This window comes from Aristolochia californica, unplaced genomic scaffold (assembly GCF_029961685.1).
Source record: "Aristolochia californica isolate CCGP_79_NKW_82.1479 unplaced genomic scaffold, dmAriCali1.0.hap1 SCAF_2, whole genome shotgun sequence".
NCBI classification, from domain to species: Eukaryota; Viridiplantae; Streptophyta; class Magnoliopsida; order Piperales; family Aristolochiaceae; genus Aristolochia; species Aristolochia californica.
This window is the reverse complement of record NW_027181881.1, coordinates 33,756,808-33,775,009: the sequence shown is the minus strand read 5'-3', so window position 1 is coordinate 33,775,009 and position 18,202 is coordinate 33,756,808. Positions and strand designations below refer to the sequence as shown.

At 40.8% G+C, this 18,202-nt stretch overlaps 1 pseudogene; it reads left to right on the top strand.

Moving 5' to 3' along the window:
* The first annotated feature begins 11,093 nt into the window (after positions 1 to 11,093).
* Positions 11,094 to 11,990, top strand: LOC137954982 (3-ketoacyl-CoA thiolase 2, peroxisomal-like; annotated as a pseudogene).
* The last annotated feature ends 6,212 nt before the right edge of the window (positions 11,991 to 18,202 follow it).

The following is an 18,202-nucleotide window of genomic DNA, read 5'->3' as shown; positions in this document are numbered from 1 at the left end:
TTTCATTGAAACTCTGATTATATAGAAGTTGGACTGGCCTTTCTGGCTCAAATTCCAAGGAAAAAAGTTGTTCTTCTTCGAAAACTTTTTTTCCTCTTCTATTTTCTCCCCAAATGACATAATTTTCAATAATGTTGATTGCATTGTCATCAATCCCAATATAGTAACTTCTTTTAATTAGCCTGCCAGGAAGACCAATGTGATCTGCCAGAACCTGCACTCAAGGAGTAAAACAAATAACTTAAGTATTTCAACCTGATGTTCTTGATACATTTATCATCATCAAGATTAAGCAACTTTTTCCCATTTTGCTTTAAAAATCATTTCAATTTTCTCAAATAATAAAATACTAAAATTATTTCACTTTCCATCAGGACAAAAAGTAAGATTCTTGCTAAATAACTAGCTTTCTACTATGATAAGGCAGCAAAAATATCTAATCAAAACAAAGTGTTACGATGTGGGACCCACCATTGCTACACAAGCTGGTGGGACCCACCATGAGCTCGAGAGGTGTCAATAAGAGTCCTCATACAAAGTGGCTCTAGCTAAGAGATAAGGAACATGTTCTGGAATTAAATAGAAGATGTTAAGATCAAGTGGGACCCACAAAGGTATCACGAGCTGGCATCTCTATCAACATGAGCTGGAAGATCATGTGGGACCCACAAAGATAAGATCATGAGGTGGTTTCTATCTTGTTTCACGAGATTAAAGAAGAGTTAGAAGTTGAGTTAAAGTAGTCTCTTTAATAGATAATATAATCTTATAATGATAAGCTTATCTTGGAGAGTTCTAGTTGGAATGTAATTAGGAGTCCTAAAATTACTTGTACATAGACTCTATTACCTGCTCAACTATAAATAGAGGTGATTGTAATTCGGAATTCATCAAGCAAGTTTCTTATTTTTTTTCTTCTCTCTCGTGTGAAGTGTTCTCTCTCTACTCTCTCTTATTTTCCTTCTCTTCTCTTTCTACCCAAGAGCTCTTCTCTTTTTCCTTTTTTTTCCTTTCTCTCTGCCCTTGCTTGAGGTATTTCTCATGGGGTCCTAAATTCAACATGGTATGAGAGCTACCAATTAGGATCCCCGTTATGCTCTATGAAGATATGATTAAAAACTGCTCATAGAAGGCTCCTTATGAAGCAAGATTGAAGTTCAAGAGATAAGTATTTATTTCTGATATTATTAATTTTATGCTACTGGATTTTAGTATTAAGAGGTGGTTTTGAGATTTCCTTATGCATATTTTCATCTTATGAAATTATGAGAATATATGCATCTTGGATTATCTTTGATTAGAAGAGATTATAGAGGCAGTTTTTATCGGTTTGAACAATACTTTGATCGAGACCAATGCATATTGGATTTTTTTTATAAATCTATGGGAAAAAGATTCCAGGATAAAGAAAGATAATTTTGAGTCTTATATGAGTCATTATCCATTAAAATTAATTACTTAGCATTTATGCTAAGCATCTCCATTAACCGAATTGGTTAAAGCCTTCCACTTGGTCATATTTTGATTGGAGAACTATTCTACCTGATTTGCCTACTATGGCTGAAGATAATATGAGTCACTAGAGTGACTTACTCAGAATCACCACTGTACCCTTATGGGGGGTATCGAATTTTATGAATTGGTCCACATTGGTTTGTCGATTTCTTATCACAAAGGACCTAGTTAGTCATCTCACCAATAGTGGACCACATATTGATGAAGATGATATATTCTATACCAAATGGTTAAAGGAGAATACATTGGTTATTAGTTGGCCTATCATAGTATGGAAGAATATGTCTCCAATAATGTCATTCATTTAGAGATGGCTAAACAAATTTGGGAGACATGAGCCAAGTTGTATTCAAGCTCCGACAACTTACAAAGGCCATATGATATTTTACAACGGATGCTTAGCACAAAACAAGGAGACAATATACATGAATATTTGGCTCACTTTCGAGGCTTTATTGAAGAATGGAAACTTTCCCAGCCAACCTCTACAAATATCTCTGTCCAAGATAAACAGAAAGAAGCCTTGATAATTGTCATATGCCTTGTTAACATTAAATTGCATCTTGAAGTTGCTAGGACTCACCTTCTTAGCTCTTCCATGGTTCCCACTTTATAGGACGTATGTGCTACACTTCTCTGTATTCCAGACGCTTCTCCCTCTACTACTGAAATACCTTCCACTATGTACTTTGGACATAGGGGAACACCATCTGACCAAGGCCAAGGTGGAGGAAGAGGAAGAGAGGTGGAAGGAGTAGTTTTGACCGAACAGATGGGAAGGAATGCACCTATTGTAAGGGATATGGCCACACTAGAGACACATGCTTTCACCTTAAAGAATGCTCTATATGTGGTAGATTGGGCCACTCTCGCGAAAGATGTTATAAAGCTAATGAGAATAAGGCTAACCAAGCCTTAGTGAGTGTTACAAAGGTAGAGGAGTCTACCACATCAACTCAAAAGCATACTTTTACTAATGAAGACTATGAACTATTCCAAAAAATGAAGACCATGATGGGGTCCTCCCCAAGTAATTCTTCACCAACCGCTGCCACCATCGCTTCAGGTATGTTTTTTGCCTCCTTTTCATCCAGGATAATTGACTCAGGAGCCTTCGAACTCTTACTGGTAACAGACATCTTCTATACCCTCTCCATGTCTTTCACATAAATTTGTTACCATTGCTGATGGTTCACAAAATAATGTTCAAGGGAAAGGATCCACTTCTGTTACACCATCACTTCCGCTCATTGATATCCTTTCGTTGCTACGTTCCCTTTGAATCTTTTATCGGTTAGTCAGCTCACCAAATATTTTAATTGCTCTCTCACTTTCTCACCCACTTCATGTGTGTTTCAGGATCTTACAACGAAGTGGGTGATTGGTGGAGGTCGTGAACAAGTGGGGCTCTACTACCAGGATGTGCCACAAATAAATATTGCATCCACCTGTGACACTGAAACCAGGTTATGGCACAACCGTTTGGGACATCCGTCCACCCAATCTCTTCATCATTTTTTCCCTAAAGTGCGGTCGGACCTTCATTGTGAAGCATGTCAAATGAGTAAACATCAGAGGTCTACATACTCATCTTGTCTAGAAATTAAAAGTGTCTCTTATTTTTCTTTAATTCATACTGATGAATGGGGGCCCTTGAGTGTCTCCAACATTTCTCATGTGAAATATTTTATTACATTCATTGATGACTTCACTTGTACCACTTGGCTATTTTTGTTTAAAGAGCGTTCTGAAATACCATTGATATTTAAATTTTTTCATGCAATGGTACTTACTCATTTTGGGAAAAAAATTGAAGTCCTTCGGTCGGATAATTCCAAATAATACACATCAAAATATCTTGACTCGTTTTGTCAAGAAATGGTATTATTTGTCAGACATCATGTGCCTACACCCCTCAAAAAAATGGTGTAGCCGAACGAAAGAACCGTCATATTCTTGAGGTAGCTCATGGTTTACTATATGCCATGAAAGTTCCATATTTTTATTGGCCGCATGTAGTTCTTACCCCATCTTTTCTTATAAACCGGTTACCCTCTTCAGTTGTAGGTAAAAAATCTCCCTACTCTCTATTATTACCTGATGATCCTTTTTCACTGCCTTTGAGAGTCTTTGGCTATCAATGTTTTTTCGATATTTCCTCCCCAAAACATAGTAAACTTGATCCTAAATTTGTGAAGTGTATCTTCTTAGGATACTCTCGCACACAAAAGGGTTATGTTTGCTATAATCCCTCTCTTCAGTGTTTACTTGTGTCTCGGGATGTCACATTTATTGAAGACTCTCCATATTATTCTAATAATTCTCCTCTAGGTTTATCTTTCTTACCATGCTCTCCTCGACCGGTTGTGCCCCGTGCTGCGAAACTACTCAGCCCCGAGAAACACTGGCTGACACCACACCTGCTGAGTTGTAGGATCGTACCAAGGTAAGTCCATCTTCTCCAATTATTTTTGGCCTAGAATATGATACTCGTCCTATTGTTGTTAGGAAAGAGCCCAGATCAGGCACCATGCCTTCTACTTCTCATTCCATAACAAACTTTGTGTCTCATCATCGTCTATCCCCTGTTTGTTGTCAATTTCTATCAGCTATGTCCACTATACCTGTACCATAGTCCTATCAGGAGGCTCTCAAACATCCAGGGTGGAAGGCGGCTATGGATGAAGAAATGCAGGCTCTTTATGAAAATCAAACATGGGCTCTAGTCCCCCTTCCTTCAAAAAAGAAACCCGTCGGTTGCAAATGGGTATTTACGGTGAAACACAATCCGGATGGGTTCATGGATCGGTTGAAAGCTCACCTTGTTGCTAAAGGCTATGCACAATGTTATGGCATTGATTATGAAGAAACCTTCTCTCCAATGGATAAATTAAACTCGGTACGTTTGTTATTATCTTTGGCAGCTAACTCTTCCTAGCAGCTCTATCAACTTGATGTAAAAAAAGCTTTTCTGAATGGGGATATAAAGGAAATTTATATGCAAGAACCACCTGGGTATGTGGTTGAGGGGGAGTCTGTATGTCGACTACAAAAATCTATTTATGATCTCAAACAGTCGCCTCGTGCATGGTTTAAAAATTTTAGCCAAGCACTCAAATGGGCCATATTTCATAGATGCTTTGGAGATCACTCTGTCTTTATTAAAAACACAATGAAGGGCAAGATAATTCTAGCCGTATAAATTGATGACATTATTATAATTGGCAGTGATCCCGAGGGCAACCAAAAGACAAAAGAAAGGATATGTACTGAATTCAAGAGAAAGGATCTCGGACTGTTCAAATATTTTTTGGGTATTGAAGTACTACAATCCAGACATGGAATTATATAATCTCAAAGGAAGTATGTCCTTGACCTATTGGAGGAGACTGGAATGTTGGGATGTAGACCAACAGAAACTCATATGGACTCGAATACAAAATTATGTGCAAGTACTAGAGAGAAGTAGATGTCGAAAAATATCAAAGATTGGAGGGAAGACTTATTTATATCTGCGTAACGAGGCCAGATATTTCATATGCGGTCAATGTGGTAAGTCAATATATGCACAAACCACTACTCAGTCATTGGCAATCACTAGAACTGATATTACAATATCTAAATGGAACACTAGGAAGAAGGATCCTATATAAAAATCATGGACACTTCAACATCAAAAGATTCTCAGTTACAGACTGAGCCGGATCCCTGGATGACAAAAAATCTACTTTGAAATATTGTACGATGCTTGAAGGAAACTTTGTTACATGGAGGAGCAAGAAACAGAATGTAGTTGTAAGGTCTAGTGCAGAAGCAGAGTACAGAGTGATGGCACACACAGTCAGTGAACTCCTATGGATCAGATCTCCTAACTGAACTGGGTTTTTAAAAAGACGTTCATATGAATCTATAGTGCAATAATCAGGCTGCATCACATCACATCAAATCCAGTCTTCCATGAGAGAACAAAGCATATAGAAATGGACTGCCACTTCATAAGAGAAAAATTCATTGTCGGCATCTTATCTCTCCACCATGTATCTTTACAGAACCAGGTTGCAGACATTCTCACCAAACCAATCACTCACAAATTTTGTCCAACCTTTACAACAATCTGGGTATCTACGATGTTTTCTCACCCCCAGCTTGAGGGGGACTATTACAATGTGCGACCCAACATGGGTACACAAGTTGGTGGGACCCACCATGAGTTTGAGAGGTGTCAGCAAGAGTCCTCATACAAAGTAGCTCTAGCAAGGAGATAAGGAACATGTGTTGGAATTAAATAGAAGATTTGAAAATCAATTGGGATCCACAAAGATAAAATCATGAGGTAGTTTCTATCTTGTTTCACATGATTAAAGAAGATTTAGAAGTTGAGTTAAAGTAGTCTCTTAGATAATGTAATCTTATCATGATAGGCATCTTGGAGAGTTCTAGTTGGAATGTAATTAGGAGTCCTAAAATTACTTGTACATGGACTCTATCACCTCCTTAACTATAAACAAAGGTGATTGTAACTTGGAATTCATCAAGCAAGTTTCTTATTTTTTTTCTTCTCTCTCATGTGAAGTGTTCTCTCTCTACTCTCTCTTATTTTCCTTCTCTTCTCTCTCTACCCGAGAGCTCTTCTCTTTTTCCTTTTTTCTTTCTCTCTCTCCTTGTTTGTGGGGTCCTAAATTCAACACAAAGAACTAATAAATACCTCTCACAAGGCAATTTTAGATAAAAAAAACTATGACTTACATTGAAAAGAAGAGCACAATGACGTGAAAGACTAACATTTAAGCACCCAAAAGGCAACACACTTGTATGAAGTGCAGTGTGCAAGTCAGTAGTTCTTTCCATCGACCTCACCAGCACATCATTGGCATTCCTCACAAGCCCATCCATATGCTCTGTAACTAAGTTAACAATCCTCTGCACCAGAATACTAACTTGGGTAACTTAGCAGTCCAGTTAGATGCAGTGTGCAACTTGCAGCAACTCTTCAAGAGCAAGATCAATTTCTCGATTGACAACAACTATTTCAAAGCCAAGATCTTCATGTTTCCCTTGAACCTCTACAAGTGAAGGCATTTTTCCCTGGCCCATACCATCTGTAGAGAGTCCATATATGTCATAAAAAACCAAATGTGACCTTCTCATCATAATCAAGCACATTGTAGTCTTGGTAAGGCCAATATGAACACAACAAGATCAAAGATACTCAAGGTTTAAGTAGAACAAGTAAAAATCCTAGAATGAATAGCAAACAAATTTGAGCAAAATGTATGAATACAAAATCAGATTTTACTATTCACTAAGTATGACAGATTGAAAATTTTCTTTCTGAATCATCATCAATACCATAGCCTTATCCCAACTATGCAGATTTCATCCTCTTCCATTTCATTAATGACTTGTACCAGGTAATTTTGATGTCTTCTAAAGTCTTTGCCACAACTCACATAATTTTTGTTGCAGCAAAATTTCAACTCATATTCAGCTCCAACTTCATGTTCTGGTGTCTCCAATATACTTCAAGATGACATGTTTAGAATACAATTTTATGTTTGCATTTTGGAGATTTTGCAAGAATTCTATTATTTTTTCAATTAAGTCTAAAATGTGATTTCTCATTTCATGAATAGCTTTTCGTCATAAGACAAACAAATCCCTTCTATAACCCTAAAGTTGAAGCTACTTGTTCTACATTGATAGATAATTATAATCTCTTCAAAGAGTGCCCTATAAAGATGATTATAATTTCAATATGTATATCCACAATAGGTTCACATTCTATTGGAAGGCCTTGATTTGCCTAAAAATGTATGGGATACCACAAAGTGCCACCACATTAAGTGTGGATCAAAGCCTTCGAGATGCATGACTTCGACCGCTCACACATGCCAAAATCGACAATCCCACTAGATTCCTAGTAAATTGTTTACAACCATAACCCTAATACCCACCGAGAACAAACACAATTCCAATTACAATCTTCCACAGAAACCCTTATTTTTCCAAAAAAAATCTCAATCAATAACTCACCCAATATTGCCGCGACATAGTTTTCAAGGTGTCCTTCCTTTGCCACCCCAAATTCTGGCACCCTAGGCTCAAGAGAGTGGTAGCTCGGATCTGATCAAAGTCCAGATCGTCCCAAAAGTCCAAATTGGAAGCATTGATTGCCATGGCAAGCTGCATAAGGAACTTCCCTGATGATGAACAGTAATTCATCCAAATGGCGGGGGGTGGACGGAGGCAGTCGTGTGGTGATCAGAGGTGAATGTGGGAGAGGGAGAGGGAGAGGAAGTTGAAGGCACTATTGGCGTGAGATCCTCCATAATATCAACTTCAGAGATGATCCGAGAGACTAGAATTAATATGGTGGAGTTTTACAGGAGTCTCATAGAAGGTGGTCTCACATAAGAGTCTTAGTTTAAAGGGGTTTTAGTCATGTTAGTCTTTTATTTATATTGAGTTATTTAAGTATGCAAGGACTTATCTTTAAGTGTTAGAGTTTGGGTGTAATTGAGGCAAGGGTAGTTTAATTGTAATTGGACACTACTACGTGCCTCTATTATAAATAGGGCTTCATGTACTTAGATTAGATCAAGTCAATGAAGTTTTTCTCTTTTCAATAAATTCAACATGGTATCAGAGCATTACTTGACTTGGTCAACTCACAGAGATAATGTCATCATTTTCTGATGTATTATCTCTACCAGTTTAGGCTCATATTATCTTTTTTCTCTTTTTTCCAGAAATTCCCATTCTTTCTCCCTATGTCGTGCTTCTGCTGCGAACCCGGTTTCAGAAGCTCTCACCATTTAGTCAACATCGCATGCCGCATCAATTATGTTACTGACCATTGCTGCATCTTTCCCCCATCGCCTCCACCTCGTAGGCCAACCTACACGTCTCGCCCGTGAACCGCTCCCAGATCTGGTTACACATCAGGGTGCTTAATTTGTTCAACGTCACCGACCACAAGAAAGACATCCACCAATACGATAGTCTGTCATGCACGCAATAACATTATTAAATTATTTAGAGTCTAATTAATTATTTTCTTTAATTTACTTTATTTTATTTCAGTTAAAGAATTAATAGGACAAAAGGGCATTTTTTTAATATTTTATCTTGAACCTTGTAAGGGTGAACTCTATTTAAGGGGTAAGAGTAATGAGAAAAAACAAGTATTAATTTAGAGTAAACAAGGGTTTTGAGTTCTCCTCAATGAGCTCAGGGGTGTGCGTTCTCCTCAAAGAACCTAGGGTTTTAATGCTTCCCTTCGGGTTGATTTTCTTCTTTCTCTCTTCCTCCCTACAAATCATTGTGTAAGATCCAGGACCATAACAATTGGTATTAGAGCTACGTAACATGGGGAATTTAAACAATGGGGAGTTAAGAGAGTTGTTGATCGCACGCAGAGGCACAGGTAGAAAACAAGAGAAGGTTTGATCAAATCATGCAACAGTTGGATCTAATTCCAATTATTAACTAGAAACTCCACGGAATCGAAAGGGGAATGGCAGCAATGTGTGAAGGGGCAACGGTTGAGAAGTATTTTGCCCAGATAGCAAAGAGAAAGGTCGTGGAGCAAAAGTCACGAGCATAAGCTGTCTCGGACGGGAGAAAAGGCCACAACCCAAAAAGATTAAAAATTTCCACACAGGGAAATCAAGAGCTGAAGTCCAACAGTAGGGACCTTGGAAATCCAAAATTGGATTCTAAAACCTCAAATCCGAAATCGTCCAAAACCTCGTCAAAATTGGACGATTTGGGTTTGACCTCAAATTCGTAGTCATAGTCTGTTGTAGAGGGACCAAGAGGTCTATTCGTCATTCAACCTCAAGGTTCTTTGGACCAGACCTATTCTAAATTTTGGCCACGACGTTCTGTTGTTCTCCATCGAAAAAGGGCGAGGCTCCTTCAAAAAAAAAAAATTCGGTGGGCTTTGGCTTCAGAATGACACTTATCCCTCTAAATCTCGACATTGGCAGCCTAGCGGAAAACAAACTTAAAAAAAAAATTGGGTAAACTTCTGAGAAAAATTTCTCCAAATTTCGTCTTGTCTTTTCTTAAATCCCTCGATGTTTTAAAAAATATTCTATGGGTGAGGTTTTATTTTTCTATTGTTGAGAACAACAGCAGTGAGTCTATTCCTTATCAGTTTGGCTACGTTGGGCTTAATTTTTTGGGTCCCATGTATGCTGCTCAAGCCCTATTCGTGGAAAAATTTCAATCAGGTGGGAGTTCTAAATATGAGAAGGTAGCCAACATGGGAAAAATTGGAGATTTTTTTTGGGTATTGTGGGAATGGTCGAGAGAATTCTATGGGGGATGAATTATTTTTCTGTGGCTGGGTTGAATAGTAGGACAAATTGTCCACTGGCTGCTGCTATTACAGTGCAGAAAGGGGTTCCAGTGTTGGAGCTAATCCAGGGGAGATAAGAAAAATGGAAGATGACGGGCAGCTGTATGATGAAATGCCTGGCAGACAGGGGGAGTACTGCAATTCTCTGTTTAGCAGTTTGGGTTTTGCTTCATCTGGATCAAATATAGTGCTGGAACCTGTGGAGAGTGGTGTTATAGAAGTTCAAGATGCTGATACACCTAAGGACACAACTGATGGTGCTGAGGAACGTTTGAACTTATCAAGATGGACAGCTTGTGCTTACGCTCATGGGTTCTTCAACAAATGTTTTTGTGCTGCTACTGTGGCACTGCAGAAACTAGTGCTGACTACACTGAGAGTAGAAGCAGTAGTGACTTATGAAGCACAATTATCTGTTGTTGTGGGCACAACAGATAATCCTCTGCATGCTGTAGCTAATTTTGGCTGAAAAGGGACAGCAACAAATGTAATTACTGTTCTTACTGCATGTGCCATTTGTGGAGCTCTTAAGACTGAGATGATGCTGAAATTTAAAATTGTTACTGCTATTGCAGTGAAGAAAGGTGAAAAACATCATAAAATGCATACTGAGAGTCAGGATTTGGATGCATCAGGTGTCCTTCTTCATTTTAGAATAACTGACTTCATGTCATCACTGGCAAACTTGGGTCCTCCAGTGGAACAAGGGACTGTTGGTGGCACTGCATTTCCTTCATCTATGAATGTGGAATGTGGAGGAGAATGTGTGCTGCAATGGGAACAAGGATAAAATGCATGAACGTATAAATGGTCATGACATGGTAAAGTTGCATGGATAAAATGTCATTTTGACTGCTGTCTACAAAACAGTGCTGCCAGACAGCCAAGAAAACAATGCTGCTGTGAAAACAGTACAAAAACCAGTCCTGAATACAGTGGCAGTGCAGAAAACAGTGCTGAAAACACTGGTAGTGCCAAGCACAATGCTGCTAATTGAGATGGGAGGTGCAGAGAACATTTTGCACTCTATTTCAAGGGGAAGGCTTCAACTTTCCGAGGCCATGAATGCCAACTTCCTTGCTGCTGCTATAGCAATGCACCAGATCACACTAATTGCTCTTTGTGGTCATCTCAGCAGAATTACAGCAACATTGCTGCTACCAACTCTAGAGGCGAATGGCCCTTCCTAGAGGCTATTATTTATATATTATGTATGCAGCATGTTGGCCAAGGTGATGAACTTGGCCGGGCTCCACCGACTGAAAAATATGCCTGCTGGGTGGCTGTTCTCAATACAGCAAAATATGCACCTAATAGGCCACCTGAAGAGGCTCATGGGTTCTTCCACAATATGCTGTCTGCAGCCATAGTTTTGGGGTTAGATCGTCATGGATACTTAGATGATGCTGCTGGTTTTCCTGCCCATGTTGGCATGCGGGTTTGCAGCATGCAAGCATTCTATGCTGGTTTTCCAGAAACAGTGCCCATCATAACTGTGAAACACAAGGTTCTTCTAGCCTTCAGGCTATTACCATTGTTGCTGCAGCTATACAAGCTGGCTTCGATGACATAGGTCTGGGAGCTCGATTAGATTTGATGACCGCATATCCTATGGTGTGGGAAGGCTCAACAAACCCTAAGATAAAGAATTTCTAGCAAGCTCCAGATTTTCTTCCTCTAGATATTATTTCTGAATATGTTCTTCATCGAATTGGTGTCACCAGGCAGGAGCAAGACCACTCTGCTGTTCTCTCGCATAAGCAAGCTGCTGCAACAACTACATCAGTGGCTACAAAGATCATTGACACTAAAAATCAGGAGGAGAAAAATGTTGTGCTTCTGTGGATGATGGCTGCCTTCATAATGCATTTGAGTCCGACCGGGCTAAATGGAAGACTGTTTTCAAGAAGGATGGCACGACCACTGCTGGTAACTCGAGCCAAGTAGGTGATGGTGCTGGTGAAATCCTCTTTATGAAAAGCTCAATTTCAGAGCAGAAGGCATTACCAATTCTGGTGTATTCAGGAATTTTACTACTATTGGTGTAGACCCTTTTGTAATGGGCATAGATCCACCTATTGCAATTTCTGTTGTGGTGAAGGCAATGTAGGAGGAAGTAGCTCCTGCATTCGATGTCATGGTGCTTAACCATATTGGGGTGTGCTACAGCAAGTGATGTTGGCAGTGTCGGTAAAAAAAAATTGCTTCTCAGGTGGAATGCGCCAGTTTTGTCGTCAAGAGGGTTGACTCAGATACCGCGGACGCTACTTGGAAACAGGTGGAGACGTCGGCAAGGGCAAGCAGACCCTACCTTTGATCTTGAGGATAAGCTCTTTCTCCCAGGGGGTATAATGTTATGCACGCAATAACATTATTAAGTTATTTAGAGTCAAATTAATTGTTTTCTTTAATTTACTTTATTTTATTTTAGTTAAAGAATTAGTAGGCCACATGGGCATTTTTTTTAATATTTTATCTTGAACCTTGTAAGGGTGAACCCTATTTAAGGGGTAAGAGTAATGAGAAAAAGCAAGTAGATTTAGAGTAAAAAAGGGTTTTAAGTAATCCTCAACAAGCTCAGGGGTGTGCATTATCCTCAAAGAACTTAGGGTTTTCAAGCTCCCTTTGGCTTGATTTTCTTCTTTCTCTCTTCCTCCCTCCGAATTGCTGTGTAAGATCCCAGACCATAACATAGTCACTTGCTCCATACCGAGCGGTTACGGGCTCTTCTAAAAAAGAAATTGGTCCAAGATTCTAGTTCTTTTGTTGTGACTCGTGAATTGTGATCTTGTACACTTTGGCAGCTAGAGATTTTGGCGAGAATGATGAGTTAGATGTGGAGATTGGAGCACTGTTGTTGCGGATATTCGTGGCGCTTGTGATGGGTTTCTCTGAGAAGCCATCCATTCTCTCCCATGGCTGGAGAGAATGGAGGGCGCCGATTTATTGGGCAATCCTGCTGCCATTTGCTGCCATCGGGGTGGGGTGTTTTTGGTGTAGTTGTTTCTGATATGGTACATAGTAAGCAGAGCTCCGCCACTGCCAGTGAAGGCATGACCGATGAAGGGGCTAACGGTTGTGGAACTTGAGAAGCTACCGGTGTCGGAGGGGACGAAGATGGAGGAGACTGAGTGCGCAGTTTGCTTGGATGCGATAGAGACGGGAAAGATGGTTCGCCTTTTGCCATCGTTGGAAGATTGGCCCAAGCCCACATGACCAATGAAGGTCCACAAGTCCAAGTGTGTTAGAAGATGGGCTCAAGCCGATAAGACCAAGGAAGGCCCATACGCCCAAGAGATGTAGAAGATGGGCTTAAGGCCCATAGATCAAGGAGAAGGCCCACAAGCCCATACAATGATGGCTGGATGGTAAATAAAGAATCATCTCATAGAGATGGCATTAATGTAATTTGGTTAAATTTTTAAGTTTAAAACCCTAAACCCTAAGTTCAGGGGTTTTATTATAATAATATAGTTTGATTAATCTATAAATTGAGCTTCAAGGGAAGGGTTAGGATCATCAAGTCCATAACCTCTTCTTCCTCCTATTTTCTCCCAATGGGTGTCTTTTTTTTTCTCCATGAGCTACATGGAGTCCTGAAAATCAACATGGTATCAGAGCATTGATTTTCAGGACTCACATGTATGGTTTTCAAGATTCCAGAAACCCATTTTTTCTTTCTTATATTGATAGTTCTTTTTTTTATAGTTTTTGGAACTTGGGTTGGAATTCAGTTTTTATTTTATTGGTCGTTATTTTCTCCTACTGCATACTACTATTTTTTCCTGTATCTGAGTTGACCTGAGTTGACTCAGCATAACAGCATCATACTAGCATTGGCTTCGAAGCCCTTCTGTTTGTGCTGCTTGCCACTGACACGAGAAGATAGAGCCACCTGCTCGAACTACTTTTCCTTCTTGTTGCCATCATGCTTCTGATTGCCATCACTTGCATTGGCAAGGTTGTGAAGCTGGACGATTTGTCACCATGGAATTGAGCCATGACTGGGGAAAAAGCTTGGAAGATTGATTTTTCTTACCTTCGGGACATAATCTGATGGAAACTCTCTGGTGGTCTTGTTCGGTCATCAACTTGATTATTTGGCAGGTTCCTATGGAAACTCTTTGTTGGACTGATATTATTTCTGGAAGTTCTCCGCTAGCAACCTAAGCTAGCGATTAAACGATCTGCCTAAAACGATCTACTCCCGATGATTTGCAAGCATAAATGAGATATGATGACAACTCGACCATTTCAGAGACACGATTTCTCAAAATTTCATTGTGAGAGTGCTAAACTGATCTGCCTAAAAAAAGGCTCGATTTCTTCACAAGATCTAAAGAAAGATAAACCACTCTGCTGCATAAAAAGAGAAGAGATGGGACAATAACAAAGAAAACAACATTCTTCTTATCTAGGTACCTAGATTTCAAAAACTGTGGTGAAGAACTCCAATTTGTGTACCAAAATGCTAGCCAACAAAAAAAAAAGAAGAATTTTGAAATGTTGTTCTATGGGGGAAGAGTAAGTAGTAGCAACAGCAAAGGCCTGCCAGCATCCAATACCTTCTATACCCCTCAATTCAGAGTCTTCAGACTATAGAGTTGGTAGTCGATGCAGTTTGACTCAGACCAAACAAGACTCGATCTCGACAAGATTCAGATCAGACTCAACTCGGACAAGACCAGACCAGACAAGACTCGCCCTGGACCAGTGTTATGGACTCCGTAGCATCTAGAGTAGTTGGTAGACAGAGAGGGTAACTTATGTAATTTTTCGATTTCTCAATTAAGTGGTATTGATGTAATTTCTTTCAATACCATGGCATTGTCGTTGGCCTTTGTTGGTGTGTGTCCCTTATCTTTTTTAAGGACGTCATTGAATGAAGAAAGGAAGCATTGATCAATAGTTATAAATGAGATCGGGTTCTCTCTCTCACGAGGCCTAAGGGTGGAGCTCCTTCGAAAGCTCAACAGTTATCTACCATTGGTCGTTCCAAGCACCCTCAGTCACTCCCTTCATCGTCGTTCAACCTAGATAGAGGAGATCATTGGGTGACTCGATCCATGGCAAGGGAACTCAACAACGTGGTATCAGACAGGACCACCATTGGCAATTCCTCCTCTCTAGCTGATTTGTGCACCTCCATTGTTGAGATTCGGCTTGAATCACAAGCCCTTCGGACTTACCACACTTCTATGCGCATAAAGATGCGAGAAATTAAGGAGGCTCTTCTCCAGCTTATCCAACTCCAAGGGCCACGAGAGGCTCCCCTACCGGAGAATTCCAACCGCTCTGCTGAGCACCCACTATGCCACCCCCACCAGCGCCTTATCTACGTCCCGCCCATCCACCTCCAGGGGGGCCTCACAGCACCAGCCCTTCCAAAGTCCCCAGGTACACCAAATTAAATTTTCCAATGTATGATGGGTCTACCGACCCGTTAATCTGGTTACACCGGTGTGACCATTTTTTTTGGCACCAAAGAACCGAGCTCGACGAGAGGGTTTCTTTAGCTGTCTTCCACATGCTCGACGAAGTGCAGCTGTGGTATACCCAATTTAATTTTGAGCATCAGGTGTATGATTGGAAAATTTTTAAAGACTACTGTATGTTGAGGTTTGGTCCACCAGCACGCAGCAATCCTCTAGGGGATTTGGTTAATCTCAAACAAACAGGGTCAATTGAGAAGTATCAGAAACAGTTTCAAGAATGCCTTGCCCGCGCCAGACCCTTTGTGCGTCCAAGCCAATATGTCCATTTGTTTACTACTGGACTGGTGGAGGCTCTACGCCTCGAAGTGGAATTGAATGACCCCCCATCCTTAGCCCATGCTATGAACTTGGCATGTACACTGGATGTCAAACAACGGATTATGAAAGAATCCTTGGTGCATTGACCACCCTGGCAGAGCCAAGTGACATCGGATGCCCCCCCAAACCACAACTCCCCTCTACGCCAAGGGCCACCCCCTTCACATCCATCCAAGACTACCAGGTCCACACCTCCCTCACAGTATAGGAAACGTCTTTCTCAATCAGAAATGGATCAGCGAAAGGCACATTGGCTGTGTTTCAATTGTGATGAAAAATACTTCCAAGGCCACTTATGCAAAAGGCTGTTTTGGTTAGAGGTAGAGGATCCCGACGACAGCCCCCCACTAGAGGAAGAGGTAGACACAGAAGTGGAAGAACCAGCCATTTCACTCCATGCCATGATGGGGTTACACAGCAGCAATACTATAAATGTCTACACAGGCATTCAAAATCTCATGTTACTCGCACTGGTTGACTCAGGTAGCACCCACAATTTCCTCAGCCAACCAGCAGCATGCCAGTTGGTCTTGCCACTTTAGCACAATTCTCGCAGTTCCATTTCTGTAGCTAATGGGGAAAAAATTACCAGCGTGGGGTTATGTTCGGTGTTCAGATGTCACATTCGTTATTGAAGGCCACACCTTTACATCAGAGTTTTTGATCATTCCATTTGCTGGGTTTGATTTGGTACTAGGGATTAAATGGTTGTAGCAGTTGGATCCGATTTTATGGGATTTCAAGTCCCTTACTATGAGTTTCACACAAGATCATAAAAAACTCACCTTACATGGTACTCATGCCCCATTATAGTGTACTCTCCAAAATCTCCAAGTTTGGCACTCTGATGATAGTCAGATCACATCGTTTTTGGCTGAATTTGATGACTTATTTCAGCAACCTGCTGCCCTTCCTCCGATACGGGCTTGTGATCACTGTATTTGGTTAAAGTTGGGCACCGGGCCAGTAGTGGTGCACCCCTACCGCTACCCACACTTGAAGAAAGATGAGATAGAGCACCAATGTCAGATCATGTTAGCTCAAGGCATTATTCAGCCCAGTCACTCACCATTCTCTTCGCCAGTGCTGTTGGTAAAAAAAAACATGACAATTCTTGGCGCTTTTGTGTGGACTAAAGGGAGCTCAACGCTCATACAGTAAAGGATAAATTTCCCATATCAGTGGTGGATGAACTATTGGACGAGCTCTCAATAGCTCCATGTAGCAGAATTATTTACGAAGCTAGATTTGTAATCAGGCTACTATCAAATTCGGGTCCACCCATACGATATGGAGAAAACTTCTTTCCGTACACATCACGGTCATTTTGAGTTCTTGGTGATGCCCTTTGGTCTTTCTAACGCCCCGTCCACCTTCCATGCACTCATGAACGAGGTATTTCGCCCATTCTTTGATGATATCTAATCTGTAGGATTGGGATGGCCACATTCAGCACTTGCGTATTCATGCTCTTGCACTTACACCATTTATTCCTCAATAAATCCAAATGTGAGATGGGTACCTCAGAGGTTGCTTATTTGGATCATGTCATCTCCTCCTCCGGGGTTCAAGTGGACATGAGAAAAATACAAACAGTGATTGACTGGCCTACTCCGCATTCGGTCACGGCTTTAAGAGGGTTTCTAGGCCTTTCCGGCTATTACAACAAATTTATTCGTGACTATGGCCAAATAGCAGTGCCGTTTACGAACTTACTCAAGCGGAATGCCTTCACATTGACGGAGATTGCAGATTCATCATTTCAGTAGCTGAAACAGTCTTTAGCCTCTGCACTGGTTCTCCAACTACCAAATTTTGAAGACCAATTTATTATTGAATGTTATGCTTCCAGTGGGAGCATTGGCTCAGTATTACAGGAGCACAACCACCCCATCGCCTACTTCAGCCACCACCTGGCTCCGCACCACCACAAATTAGCTGCATATGAAAGGGAACTCATTGGCTTAGCCAAAGCCATTCATCTTTGGCGGCCCTATCTTTGGGGTCGACACTTTCTGATCCGAACAGACCATTGTAGTTTGAAATACTTGTTGGAGCTACGTATCACTACTTCTCCCCAGCAACATTGGCTGAGTAAACTGATGGGGTTTGATTTCAAGGTGGAGTACAAACTAGGCCACCTTAACAGGGGCGCAGATGCACTATCACGCAGGGATTTGTTGGACCCCCAACTGCATGCTATCAGTCACCTGCGGTTTCTTTTGCTCGACTCCATAAGAGGTTAAATTCAGAAACATCCCGAGCTCATATACGTGTACCAAAAGATTGAGCAACGCACTCTAGACAGCCATTGGGAAATTTAGGACCGCATCATCTTGTATAAGAAAAGCATTTTTCTCCATCACATGTCCCCTCTACTCAGTAGCATTATCTCTTCATTGCATGATAGTACTCATGAGGGCCAGCAGAAAGCTTATTTTTGTATTAGCAGGGACTTCTATTGGAGGGGCATGAAGCATATGATCGCTGACTATGTCTCGGCATGCCA